This window comes from Notamacropus eugenii, chromosome 2 (genome assembly GCF_028372415.1).
Source record: "Notamacropus eugenii isolate mMacEug1 chromosome 2, mMacEug1.pri_v2, whole genome shotgun sequence".
In the NCBI taxonomy this organism is placed as follows: domain Eukaryota; kingdom Metazoa; phylum Chordata; class Mammalia; order Diprotodontia; family Macropodidae; genus Notamacropus; species Notamacropus eugenii.
In genome coordinates, this window is record NC_092873.1 from 204,940,851 (window position 1) to 204,956,129 (window position 15,279).

Genomic DNA, 15,279 nt, shown 5'->3' on the forward strand with positions numbered 1-15,279 from the left:
TCTGACTACACATACACCAGAGGAGGTAGAATTAACAGAGGCCATGAAATTGAGGTCAGGATGAAACAGGTCATGATTGCAGTATCCAAGAGATAAGGAAAAGACACAGACTGAAAGGAGCTCCGAGTCCCAGATAAGGAACCTGAGACTACAGATATGAATAAACAAAAGATGACACCAAATACTATGAAGAACTATTATAGGTAAATATATGCTGAAAAGAAAAAAGCAGAAGCATGTACATGTCCAAGTATAAGCATAGCCTCATAGAAAAAAAATGTCTCAAAAGGACTAACAAGTACTTAGAAGAAATAAAGAGAGAAATACGACATCTAGAAGAAAGAAATGGAAGGAAAATAAATAACTTAGAATAAAAGGTAGAAAACATTATGCAAGTAACAGAAAATTAGAAGAGACCAGACAGAATTCAATGATTCCATGATATAAAGAGATATTGGAATAAAATACAATAATTAAAAAAATAGAAGAAATTGTTAAATATATATTCTTCAAAATAATTAACCTGAAAAATAGGTCAAGGAGATATAATTTAAGAATCATTAGAGACCCTGAAAAAATCACCAATCAAGAAAACTTATGGTTTCAAGAAATCCTAAAAACTTTGCAGCACAGTTAGAAGCAGAAGACAAAATTAAAATAAAAAGAAACCATGGGTGGCAACTTGAAAAAAATCCTCCAAATTAAAACTTCCAGGAATACCATAGGAAAAATCCAGAACTTCCTGGTCAGTGAAAAATGATACAAGCAAGGAAAAAGAAAAAGTTCAAATACCAAGTAACTACAATTAATAATATAAAACCAAATTACATCAATAAAACCTTTTTAAAAATACCAAGTAAATACAGTCAGGATTACACAATACTTAGCACCCATTATGATAAAGAAAGAAGATCTGGAGATACAATATATTCAAGGCAAAAGAGAAAGTCTTACAACCAAAAATAACTTACCCTGGAAGATGAAGCATAATCCTGCAGGAGAAGGAAATGGACCTTTAATGGAGAAGAGCACTTTCAAGTATAGCATTCTTGATGAAAACATCAGATTTGAGGAGAAATTTGAAATGCAAATGCCAGATGCAATAGAAACCTAGAAAAGTGAATAATTTGAGCAATTGGAAGGGTATAAATTATGATACAGTGCTTACCTTCTAATAAGAGAAGGGACATGAGTTCCTCTAGAATTCTAATTTCTTCAAAGGCCACAAAAGTGACAAAGTCAAATAATACAGATTACCTGGTTATGTGTTTTTGTTTTGTTTTAATAATCTGAAGAGAGGAAAGAAAAGGAATGAGAAGGTGCATACATGAGGAAAAAAATGAGAAAGAACTGATGGAACTTACTATTTCTCCTCATTGCAGTATTCAGGGAGAGTATATAAATGTGGAGGAAAGAATGGTAGGGGGTGGCTATCTAATGAATATCATTAATTAATTAATTAATCATAAATCTGAACTAGACAAAATAAAATTGGAGAGGGGGAAAGAGAGAGAGAGTTAACTTTTCATTTAGAAAAACAATAAACTCAACAAGGAAACAAGGGGGAGGACACCAAGAAGGGAAGGGGAAATTTAAGAGGTGTAGTAGAGCCACATAGGGAATAATCACAAGCAAAACACACTTCTGCTGCAGAGGCTGGATTATAACATGGGGGGGGGGGGTCTGAAAAAATTAACGTGGAAGAATCAATAATGAAATTCAGAGAGGTGGGGAAGGAAGAAAAGAGGGGCAGTGATATGGAAGCAGATCACAATTACAGATAAGTATTTTTCACTTTTGATCACAAGTATTTCTTCACCTTTACTATCTTCTTTGTAAAAAGGGGGTAGGGACAAAGAGAGGAAAAAGTATAAGAAGATAAGAAGGAGAAAATCCATAATAAATAATCATATCATGAAATTTTTGTATTGAACACAGTCATAAAATAGAGGAGGGTGGCAGAATGGATTTAAAAAAACAAAATCCATCAATAGTTTGTTGAAAAGAATTGTCCTTGAAACATAAAGATTCACATGGTGTTAAAATGAAGTGCTGAAGCAAAAGCTGGTTTGTTTAGGGTAAACTCAAAAGAATAGGGGTAGTAATCATTATCTCACACAAGACAACAGTGAAAATAGAAATGGTTGAAAAAAGTAAACCAGGGAAACATATCATTTTAAAGGTACTATATACAAAGAAATAATATCAATATTATATTTAAATTCAAAGAACCTGAGAAAATTTGCATGAACTGATAATGAAGGAAATAAAACAATTTATACAGTGAATGACTGCAAAGGTGAAAAGAAAACCAGCTTTGAAAAACTGAAGAAACTCGGATCAATATATTGACCAATCAGATCTCTAGATGATTGATGATAAAGCATACTTGCTACCTCCAGATGGAAAGATGAAACTCTCCAGGTACCGACTTATATAATATGTGGGCTTGTTTTGCTTGACTATATTTAATTATTATAAGAGAATTTTTTTGAGGTGGGGAAGAAATTAGATAAAAAGTGGAGCTAGTGATAGAATACAAAAAAAAAAAATAACAGAAGAAATGAAAAAGCACTAATGAGCCAATTAAGCATTTTTTTTTAACACATGGAAGAAAGCAGAAGGAAATTTAGAGGGAGATATAGCCAAACAAGACAGCTTTGAAACTAAAATGCTGAATGTATTATGTACTTTCAAAAATCAAGCTGCATATAATAGAGATTTTCACTTTCATATTTTAAAGAGATTTTCACTTTCATATTTTTAAAATTCATTTAAATTTAAATGAATTATCTGGCATACGATTTTTCTTGTTATCATTGGCATCAATTACTATTATGCGCTTGGCACTGTGCTGGACAATATGATTACAAAGACAAAAGGAAACAAACAGTTCCTGTCCTCAAGGAGCTTATATTCTACATCAATGAAGAAAAAGTTGGGAAAAGTCAAAATTGGTGGTGTCTCATCCATTGTGTATATTATGTGTCTAAAATAAGCTACTTTGAAAATTCTGCTATCAAGGGAAAAAAACAAACTATGTTTAAGGAGGAAAAAAAGTCAAGAACTTCTAAATTCCCTGTTTGTGACATGAAGTGATTGGAACACATAATTTCTGAACGCTGTCTCTCTCTCTCTCTCTCTTCCTCTCCCTCTCCTGCTCTCTCTCTCTCTCTCTCTCTCTCTCTCTCTCTCTCTCTCTCTATATATATATATATATATATATATATATATATATATATATATATATGTATATATATATGTATATATGTATGTATGTATGTATGTATGTATGTATGTATGTATGTATATAACATTCTCTGACCCGAACTGAAAAATAATATTTCCTATAAACATTGCCTGATTTGTCAAAGCACTTTCAAGCTTTACTTACGTGTTCCAAAAAATATAAAAATTGAATAATAACCTTCATAAAATCCTCATTAGATTGTAATAAGTTTCATTCCATCTCATACCTTTGAGTTTCAGGGGTTTAACTGAAGAGAAGAACCACTTTGTTTTATTTTATTCCAAAGAGTCTGTGATTTCTAAAGGCTATAAAAAAATGAGCCAATTTTGCTGCTTTTGAGTCAGTTTCCAATAGAATTTCCCTGCCTACCCTATAAAAAAATGACAATCTTAATGCTGTTAAGAGAGACCATGTCTGTGTTGTCTTTGTTCTATGTTTGGGTTTTGTTTTGTTTTGTTTTTACTGCATTAGTGCTTAGGATAGCCATAAATTGTGATTTTGGCTTTTCTTTTCTTCGGTAAAAATCCTTCATCTGTGATTTTACACTTGCTCTGTTCAAATATTTTGACATTTAAAATGAAAGATTTGCAATAGGCAGTGGTTAAGAGAATTCTTCTGGCAATGTAAATCCTGATTTCATTGAGTTTTTAGTAATTTTTGGCAGCTCTGTTATGCTAGCAGATTTAATTCACTTGAATAGCAATTCAAGTGGTTAATAATTAAAAATGGCAAGCCTTTTAGCCTACCTCAGAAACTCGGTTGCCTTCAAAGCATCTCCTCTTATGGTATTACTGTCTATCCTACACTCCTCATTCCATGGCATCATCTTAAAAATACGTGCCATCTCAGCATCCTCTTCAAGCAGCTTAAGTATATGCTGCATGCTTTCCTTGCTAATAAAGCAAATGGGTTATTATTAGCAGTCAGCTACTGCTAGACTCTTCTTATAAACAAGGTGATTCATCTGAAGATTCTAGCTGCCAAAGCTTTTGAAATATCCACTTTCACCAGGAAAAGGGGTGGAGAACAAGTAGGGGTATGAGCCACCCATTAATCTAACCTTTCTAAAGAGCACAGTGTGAACTGAACATCAGAATTAGGCCGTTCATAAAAGTCATCTGCAAGAAGAAAGGAGGGGGAAAGCAATGAGCTTAAGCTAAGGAAAGAACAAAAGGAAGAGAAAAGGCAAAAAAAAAAAAATCAAAATCAGGGTGTAGGTTTATAATATAACTAAAAATTCTTTTAAGGAAGTAGTTTGGCATAGTAGAACTAATTCTGGATTTGGAGTAAGATTACCTGGACTTGTATCCTAGCTTAGACTCTTCTACCTGTTTGTCCCCTGACATGTCTCTCACCCCACCCTCTGCCCAAATTCCTCTATATTCAGAATATTCTTTGCTATTGTTGACACTACCAAATTCCCAGTCTACCACCAATACTCAGCAACCGCTCTTCCTTTGAGGTTCAGGATAACCAAATTTATCACCCAGTCCAGAATTTTAGATGTTATCCCTCAAGTCTTAGCTCATTGTCACTTATTCGTCAATGAGCTCAATTCCTAGTTCATTGTCTTTCTCTCTACCTCAACTCCTATCTCCTATTAGGGGAGATAATGTGTGTGTGTGTGTGTGTGTGTGTGTGTGTGTGTGTGTGTGTTCCCTCAAATACCTAACTTTCCAGTTTCTCAGTCTATTCAATTTCTATGACCTATTCCTTCATGCCACATCAGCCACACAGATGGTCAGAGTTTTGATCTTAACATCACTTGCAACACGCAAATAATCCACTTCCATGTTTACAAAGTCTGATATTCTTTTATCTGATAATAGTCTTTTATTATTCTATATTTCTCTATGTCTTGTGACACCTGACCCTGTGTATTATCCTCACCAGAATCTCTAATCCCTCCATCTCTCAAAACTTTCCCAGGTTATCATCCCTGCACTGGCAAAACTCTTTTCCCAATAGGTATCTACCTTTTGTTGGACCAGTTCAACTTAACACTATATTCTCAAACCTCTTTCTCTATTTCCTATTGTCATTCACACCTTGCTAAACTCCAACCCTGTATTATTTCTACCACCTACCTTTGGCACCATTATGTGCTGCTAAGCAGAGCTAAAAGAAATTTTAAACATCATGTTTATTGGGTCTACTATAAACATATGTGATTTAATCTCAAATGGACCCTCTATGAAGCAGGGAAATCCTGTTAAGCCTCCATAATCTTTATCCCCTAACCTCAGAGGCTATTCCAAACCTGCTTATCTCTTTAAGCCTCTCACATGGTACCCTTCCCTATCCTGTCAGTTCTCAGTCTCTCATACCCTCACCTCATACTTTTTTTTTAAATGTCATTCTGAGAACTCTTTCTTTTTTCCTTCTCATCTCATATCCCTCACACATATTCTTTGCTATCTCTTCCTTCACTCCAGTCCATGATGCTGAGGTGATCCTTCTCCTTGCTAAGCCAAGCCCTCTACATACACCACTGATTACAACTTTGATAATTTAATCTCCACTTTTTAATCTTCAATCCATCTATTAGCTCCTTTCCCGTTGCCTACAAGTATGCAAAATCTCCTCCTGTAATCTTAAGGGAATTTGAAGATCTTCCCTACTTCTTAATAGACACATGGGACCTGCTTTGAGCTTTGGCACAGCCGCAGTTTAAGTCACATGGAGCTGATAGTAGGAGCACCTAACTGAATGGGTGGGGCAGGAGGAGAGAGTGAAGTAGAGCTGAGAGAGAGCAAGCAGGGCAGAGCAGAGCAGAGCAGCTAGTATGAGTGGCAGAGGGAGTGATTTTGTCTAAGGGAGCTTGTTTTGTGCAGAGATCTGACTGAGAGAAGGCTTGGGGATGGCCCTGCTCTCAGAATCAATAATGTGTATAGATTTCTTTATTACTATATGAATTTGGTTTTCTTGTGTTTGAATAAATGACTTGATTTTGTCTTTGAAGAAGAGAGTTTTTATTTTGTGAACTTACCCTGGAAATATGCATTCATATGCATAGTGGCTGCTGTGGGTATCACATTGGTGATATACCTCCACGCTTAAAAAGGTTTCACTTGATCTTACCATCTTGGCCAGCTATAATCTTGCCTTCTCTACCCAGTGAAACTCTTTGAAAAAGTTAACCTGGGTCTGCCACTTCTTTTCTTAGTTTCTTACCTTACCACTCAATTGAAACAGCACTCTCAAATCTATTTGAGATTGATCTATTAATGGCCCAATCTAATTATTTTTTCTCAGTTCTCATTCTTTTTTATCTTTCTGCAGCATTTGATCACTTCCTAGATATTTGTGGGGGGGGGCAATGCATTTTCAGGATACTGCTCTCTCCTGACCCACCTTCTATCTATCCAATTTATCCTCAATCACATATGATTTGGTTTTTTTTTTATTACATTTTGAATTTATTATATAAATAAAAAAGAAAGCAAGATTTACATAATACAAAATTACAGTTTTATGTATAATTCGTTCCTCTATTCTACAACATATATGGAAATATCATTTGATCTGGGGTTTTGTAAGATCAGAATAGAGAAGGGAGAAGGAAAGAAGGAAGGAAGGAGGGGAAGAAGGAAGGATGGAGGGAGGAAGGGAAGGAGGAAAGAAGAAGAAGGAGGGAAATGGGAAAGAGAAAGATGGAGGGAAGGAAGGGAAAGGAGGGAGGAAAAAGGGTAAAGTAAGAGAGAAGAAAGGGAAGGAAGGAAGGAAAGAAAGAAGGGAAAAGAAGGAAGGAGAGAGGAAGAGGAGGAAAGGGAGGGAGGGGAAGTAAGAAAAGAAGGAAGAGAAGGAAGAAGGGGATGGAGAGGGAGGGGAGGAAGACAAAGAGAGAAGGGGAAGGGAAAGGGAGGGAAGAAAGGGAAGGAAGGAAGGTAGGGGACAGAACCAAGATAGCAGAGTAAAGTCTGGGACTCACCTAAGTTCCCCTCCAAAATCTTCCAAATACCTTTAAAGAAATGACTCAAACAAATTCCATAACGGCAAAACCCATGAATAGAGAGAGTGAAACAAATTTCCAGCCTAAGACAACTTTCAAGGTTGGCAGGAAAAGTCTATTGCACCAGGCTGAGAGAGGAGTGCAGTCCAGTGCAAGTTGAGACCAGATCCCTCAGAACCAACCCCAGCAATCCTGAAGGAGGCCTCAGGATGACTGAATTACTGGCAGCTACAGCAGTTTCAGGATCTCTCAGTCCATGGATACCAGGGACAACTTAGAAGATCAGCAGGAAGATCTGTCACACCATGATAGGAGTGGTGCTCAGTCCAGCATGGGCCCTGCCAGTAGGATAGGCCTTGGGAGTGACTGAATCAGCAGAGGTGGCAGCAACAGCTGCTTTGAGGGCTCCCAACCCAGAGATAGTAAGGGGTCAAACAACTAATCAGAAGGAGACTATAAGAGTCTCTTTGCTAGCACTGAGGCAGGCCTCGTTGCTTTGCCCACACTCGGATCCAGGTCCCAGTCCTGGGCAGTTCCAGGGAGAGAACGAGCATTAGCATAGCAGAGCTTGTGGCAGCAGAGGAGAGAGAACCCTCCTCACAGGTCCAGGGCAGAAAAGAGTCCTTGTGGTCACTCACAGACCAGAGCATGAGCCAGGAGAGGAGTAAACACTTTTCCTTTGATCATGCAACCTTGAAAGAACTGAAAACTTACAAGTCCCTAGAAGTATCTCTGAAAGCAGCTGCACAAAACCCGTGAAGTTTGGGACAATTCTCCCTTCACCCTGGAAGCAGAGCCCTATTTTAACAAACAGTTGAAAGTCCAGTCATGGGTTGGGGAAATGAGCAAACAACAGGAAAAAAACCTCTGACTGTAGAAAGTTATTATGGTGACAAATAAGATCAAAATACACACTCAGAAGAAGATAGCAAAATCAAAATTCCTATATCCAAAGCCTCCAAGAAAAATGTGAATTGGTGTCAGACCATGGAAGAGCTCAAAAAGGATTTTGAAAATCAGGTAAGAGAGAGGAAAAATTAGGAAGAGAAATGAGAGTGATGCAAGAAAATCATGAGAAAAGAGAAGGAAGGATGGAAGGAAGGAAGGAAGGAAGGAAGGAAGGAAGGAAGGAAGGAAGGAAGGAAGGAAGGAAGGAAGGGAAGGGAAGGGAAGGAGAAAAATAACAGATATAGAATTGTTTGGAGGTAGAGGAAGGTAAGGGACTGGAGAGAATCAGTTGGAGCAAATCTTGAGCCAAAGGGAATTCACCTGGACAAAGTACTAGAGAAAGTAGAAAAGGGTAAAGAAAATTTACTTGAAGAGGAAGAATGATGGCACCAACTAGTTCAGACATTTCCCCTGACTTTCATTCAAACAATATGAAAAGTTGCATCTCTTGACATTCCCTTCTCTATCATGGCCAAATTGTACTTAATGAGAGAAACCAACTTTAGTTATTTAGTTATGCCTAATGGGAATGAAAAAACAGTCATTTACCCTCAGCAACAGTCCTAGGATTCTTGGATTGTTAGGGTTAAAATAGAAATTCACTCATTAGTACTTCATTAAAGGTCTTCACATTTTCTAGAGATATTTTTATTTTTTACAAATAAAAACAATATTCATATATTGAAAGTCATCTGCATAGGGGTAATACTTGAATCTATAGAATTATATCAGATTACCAATACAGAGTATAGAGAGAAAAGAAGAATGAAAACAAATACCAGAGAGATGCTTATATAGTAGATAGGGGGACAAAGGTAGGAGGAGAAAAAGAAGAGAATAGTATCAGAGAAGCTGAGAGGAAATATCCAAGAAGATGGAGGATCAGAAGCACCAAATATTACCCCTCCAAAAAAAAATTCAAAGAGAATAAGAATTAAGACAAGATCTGACTTTACCAATTAGGATGTCACTGGACCTATAAAAGGGCAGTTTCAGTAAGACCAGATTGCAAGGGATTGAGGAGTATATCAATAAACTGTAAGGAAGTAGAAGCAGCAAGTGTAAACTTTTCTTTCCAGGGTTTCAGAATGAATGGAGAGAAGAGGAATATAGGATGAATGTAGCCTAAAGGAATGCTAAGGTTAAGAGAAATTTTATTTGTTCGTTTTGTTGTTTCTTTGCTAATGCATAAGAGATCTGAATGTGTTGGGGTTTTTTCCTATAAAAGAAAAGGGATTGTTATTAAAAGAGATTAAGAAACTGTGAAAGTTAAGCCCAGTTGCTGGCTTTCAGGAGAAAAGGAATCACACATGGAGAAGTTAGCTTTGGAAAGGAAAACATACAATGCATCCTCTGAGACTAAAGGAAAAGAGGGTTAATATACTAAGCCAGACTTTTTTTCTATGCTTCAACACCCCTGGTAGCTCCATTAACTCTTTCAAGTTATCATATTATAGTATCCTATTTGTGAATTTCCCAAGATAACTTCCTGCTGAACAAGTAGTGATTCCTACACTAGGATGTTCTGGTTCAATGTATGTTTGCTGTCCTTAGAGGGATTTAGATATAAATGCAAATATTATGTTTTTTAAGGAAAGTCTGTATTTCTATATATTAAGGTCTATTTCTGAAATAGAACTTTCCAGAATGACTCAGACAAATACTTTAGAAGGTAAAGTAATTTCTCTTTGTGTTAACTACAGCTTTAACAAATGCATCCCCTAGATAACCTGGAAATTCCTTCTGCCACATTATTAATGTTCTTTCAAATCATCCATTCCATATAAGCTACAGAAGCTGTTTTAAAGCTCCTGTAAACAAAGTGAACTTGGCGACCATTCAAGTATGCATGCATTAAGAGACAAATGGAAAAGATTTCTTTTACTGGCATTGCTGCTATTTTCTCCAAGCACCTAACAGGCAACTTCCATAAGCACATTGCTATTAAAATGACTGCAAGTCTATTTATTATCATTTAAGTACTGGAACCAAGGACTTTGTTCCACTTAGACAAATCACAACCACTCATTTACAGTAAAACAGCACTGTAGAAGACCAACACTGATCATGGAGATTAACCATAAATATTACCATTGACTGCACAAATATGTAAAAATCACTATTTTGAAATTTTTTATAAAATTGAAATAATTAAATTTTCCTTAGCATTATTTTTGGAAATGCCAATGTTGTTAGCTCAGATAAGAAGACTCATAACAAAGTTTAAATTAATGTAATTAATCCCATAAACAAAAACATGAAGAGGAAACCAGTATGAGTTCAAGAACAAGTGATACCTGACTAATCTCATTTTCTCCTTTGATGGGGTTACAATACTAGTAGATCATGGGACTATCATAGACCTGGAAGTTCATCACAGTATTTGACAAAATCTCTTATAATATCCTTGTGAACAAGATGGGGGAAAATGGACTTGGTGACAGTACATTTAAATAGATTGACAATTGGTTGAATGATTAGATCCCCTAAATGGTCTAATGATTCATATATCTACGTCAAACTAGAGGGAGGTATCTAATGAAAGGTCTCAAGTGTCCTTGACCCTGTTCTGTTCCACATCTTGGCCAGTGGTTTATTCTAGTGCACTAAAAGCATGTTCATCAAATCTATGGATGACACAAAACTCAAAGGAAAAATTAACAAGTTGGATGATAGAGTCAGAATCCAAAAATATCTAAACAGCTAGAAAAGCCTAGAGAGGGTGCTTAATAAATGTTTGTAGCCATGTGTTGTTAAATGGAAAATGGCAAAAATCTGACAAATCTAATAAGAAGAGATAGAATAGGGACAAATGTAAAATCATGTATGGTTTCAAAAACTTATGTGTGCAAGTATAAAATGAGGGAGGCATGGCTACATAAAAATTCATGAATAAAGGTCAGCAGGTCAAATGAACGAATGAAAATTTATTAAGTGTTTACTATCTGCAAAGTCTTATACTAAGCTCTAGGGACAGAAATAGGAAAAGACAGTCTCAGTTCTCAAGAAACACATTCTCATAAGAGGGACAACGCGTGTCATAGAAGGTTTCAGCTCAAAGTTAGATGAAAAGATCCCATGGTCCTTAGGGTACAGCATCAAAATATACAGTAACGTATTACCTTTAATGTTAGTTTCTGATATTGAAACAGTTGACAGTTTCAAAGATTTTGGAGATAAAAACTTTCTTTTCTGGCCCTATAATCACTGTGGCTATAGAACCTACAGAAGGAGTTGACAGGCCTTATCATTATGTAGGTTGCTTTCAGGAAGATGGCTGTGAGGACTGGGTAGAAAGCAGAACCAGAAGTCAAGGGCAGGAAAGAGCAGTGTTTTTCCCAATGCTCTTAGGTTCAGGGTGCTAGGCTGTCTCCATCAGGATCTGAGAAACAGTAGTAGTCATAGCAATGGTGGTGGTCTGTCTTCTCTTGTACATATATCCTCTCTCTCCCTCAGGCCATCTTGTTATTTTAGCTTGTCTAGATTGCTTGTCCTATGAGTGGACCTCAGTGGGCCACAAGATCCATATAAGTCAATAATGTAATGAGGCAACTAAATAGCAGAATTAACAGAAATAAAGTTTAGCGAGAGGTAATAGTTCTCTCATACTCTGCAATATTCTGTTCAGTTCTGAACAACACATTTCAGGAAGATATTGGCAAACCAACATACATTAAGCACAAAGGTAATCAGGATAGTAAGAGAATGAGAAATCGTGTGGAAGAACTGAAGGAACTTAGAGTCTAGAAGACACAGGAAGAATTCAATAGTTGGATTGGATGGCATGATTCAAATCCTACCTCTGCCATCATTATCTAAGTGACCTTGAGAATATCATCTAACCTGTTTCAGTTAGAGTTTCTCCCTCTGTAAAATAAGCAACTATGAAGTTCCTTCTACCTCCAGATCCTACCATCCTAAAAACTTAAAGATCTGACATGTTAGGTGGAGACTACAAAGAAATGTTGACTGAATATGAGGGAGAAAAACACTTTCCAGCAATCAAAACCATTCAAACACAGATGTGTTGCCTCAAGAAGTACTGAATTACTCATTTCTGGTTTGTAATGCTGTACAAGGGATTAATGATTTAGGTGCAAATTGGACTAAGGGACCTCAGAATTCCTTTCTGACTCCGAGTTTCTGTAACTTTTATTTCCACATCCCAGGAATTCCACTTGAATTCTTTTCTAAAAAATTGGAAATAATATATCATTAAGCTTTTGCAAAAAAGCTTCACAACACTTTAATCATCAAGCTGGGACATAAATGTGCTCCCATTAGAGTTTCACATAACCTTTTTAATGATCAAAATTCACCAAATTTCCTGGGCTTTGAGTATCTTGATCATTATAGTAGAACCTCTTTCCAACCTTCTGCCCTTTAATTTCCTATGACCGTTCCTCTACCCTAAAGTAGCCTTCAATTGTTATTTATGTGAATGCTAACCTAGGTCAACTGCATCATCTCAACTTTCCATCCTCCCCAAAGTTTACTTATCAGTGACTACAGATTGTGCAAGGAGGGGAGCCTAATACTACATACTAAAATGTTTTTCTTGCCTAACTTTCTCCAGACCCAGAGCCATCTTTCAAGAGACATTAGAGAAGGAAAGGGGGAGAAAGGTGAATTTAACTCCATTACAGTCATTCTCCTCTTTGTTAAAAAACTTTCCAAGTTTCATTCATAACAAGATTTAATCTTTTCCTTGACCATTTTAAAATTTGATATTTTAAATAATTTTTAAAAAGATTTTAGTCAAGTTTCTACTTGAAGCACATCACCCTCCCCCAATCCCTGGAAAACAGAGAACTTATTTTTTAACCTACATAATGTGAATAAGGTTGATTAAAGTCATCACTTTGCTTGTAAAGTGCCTTGGAAGTCTTAAGGCACTATACAAAGTCAGCTACTTTGGGATGGGGGATGTCCCAATCTATGATTTTATTGGTGTAGGGCACTCCTTGGTGAGGAAAATCCCTCTACTAAATTGATCAGCAATTTCTTTGCAACTCAGAGAATTAGAAAGCCATTTGGGACACAGAGGTCCCTGACTTCCCCAGGGTCACAGAGACAATAAATAGCTGGCAAAGACTGGACTTCAACTCAGATCCTCAATGCAAATGGTTCAACTTTGGGAGGAATGTAAAACAGAGTTCAAATTCTTTTCAGGATTCATTCGTCATTAAATTAGACCGGGAATGTGAATTGAAAGAATAGACCTCACCTCCTGGGTTTAGCTTTGTCCGTATTTTTCTCCTACATTGAAGATCGGAAAGTGTTTGGATATGAGAAAAAAATACAAAAGACAAAGGAAAACCCCAAACCCAGAAGTGTTTATTAGTTAATGGACAAAAAGATTAAAATTAGAATGCTCATCATGTGCTAGAATGAGTAGCCCAGAGATATTCTGAATCTAGCAACCAAAAGTTTACTCCAAAGAAAAGATAGACTTGAACCTGAGTGTATTAGCAGTAACTAGAGGATATTTTTATTCTTTCTTTTAAAGAGCTTGGCACATCCGACTGAGACTGTCCTACTGGAAATCAGTGACAGTAACCGAGTTTATGAAAGGAACAAGGCAGGAAAAAGAAGATTGAGAAGGTTGTGCTATTTCTTCCCTCTAAGACTGTTACAAGTCCTAGGGTTGATGGCATCTTGTTTTCTTAAAAGAGCTTCTGAAAAAGTCTCTGGTTCTTTCTAAAAAGTATTGCAAAGCCCTCTCTTCTCTTAAGGAGGAACTAACCAAGGACCTCAGCTGATGCTAGAAGCTGGAAGCAAAGAGAAGGTCCAGAAAAATAATGTCCAGCAGAGGCTATCAGGATAGTATACTCTCAGTATAGTAGAAACCAGCAGAGAGAAGATCAAGATGGAGCAAATCACAAGAAAACATCAGCAGATCTATTGCAGCAGAGAAATGAATTACTTCCTCCATCTGTGCAACTTGGCTACTCACCTTCCCTATTTGTTGTTTCTCTGTCGTGCTTACTACATGTGTCTGTCCACTTTTCTCCCTCCACCCCCATGGTACATAAGGCAGCTAGATGGAGCAGTGGATAGAGCGTTGGGATAGGAGTCAGGAAGACCTGAATACAGATCCAACCTCAGACATCAACTGGTTATGTGGCTCTGGGCAAGTCACATAACCTCTATTTGTCTCAGTTTCTTCAACTGTAAAATGATGATGCTAATAGAACCTACCTCTCAAGGTTGTTGTGAAGATCATATAAGATAAAAATTGTAAAGCACTTAGCACTTAGTGCCTGGCACACAGTAAGCACTATATAAATATTAGCTGTTATTTTTGTTTGTATTTTGTGGAAGCATGCCCCAAGTTTGTGGAGAAAATGTTTTATTGCTACTGTCTTACCCCCTCTGGGGCTACCCTAAAACTATTTTTGTTGCTATGCAATTTCATTAAATACTTTTGCTTTTGAAATAGTTGGGTCCACTGAATGACTATTAAAGGTAAACACTCAAGTAGAGGCTCATGAGCTATAGTTTTTGTGGATGTGGACCCACAGACCACTTTGAAACTGGAATAGTCTTCTCTAGAGAGCCTGCCATATGAGCTGTGGTTGGAGGAGGGAGCATTCTCCCAAGCACTACACTATCTATAAGTAATTTTTATATATTCTTCCTTGCCAAGTAAGTCTTTATATATCATCTCTCTTATATCCACATTACAAACTCTTGGGAATTAAGTGACTCTTGGAAGTGATTTTTGTTTAACAAAAAAGATTAGGCAAAATGATCAAAGAATATTTAGTTTAAAATTATTTTAGAAGACAGGTATAAGTTGCTTCTGTTTTTTATTTCATAGTAAAATTAGAGAATCTTTTTATATCCTGTCCCCTCCTATAAATGTATGACTGCATTCCAGATGGTGAATAAACATTATTAAGTGCTTCTTATGTGCCAGGAACTGTGCTAAGTGCTGGGAATACAAAATAAGGCCAAAAATAAAAATTCCTATTCTAAAGAAACTCACAATTAAATGGAGGGGAGAGCATGCAAGGGACTATATACAATCAAGCTACGTACAGGATAAATTGAAAATAATCAGCAGAGGAAAGTAACTAAAACTAAGAGGGACCAGAAATAGCTTCCTATAGAAGATGGAATTTTA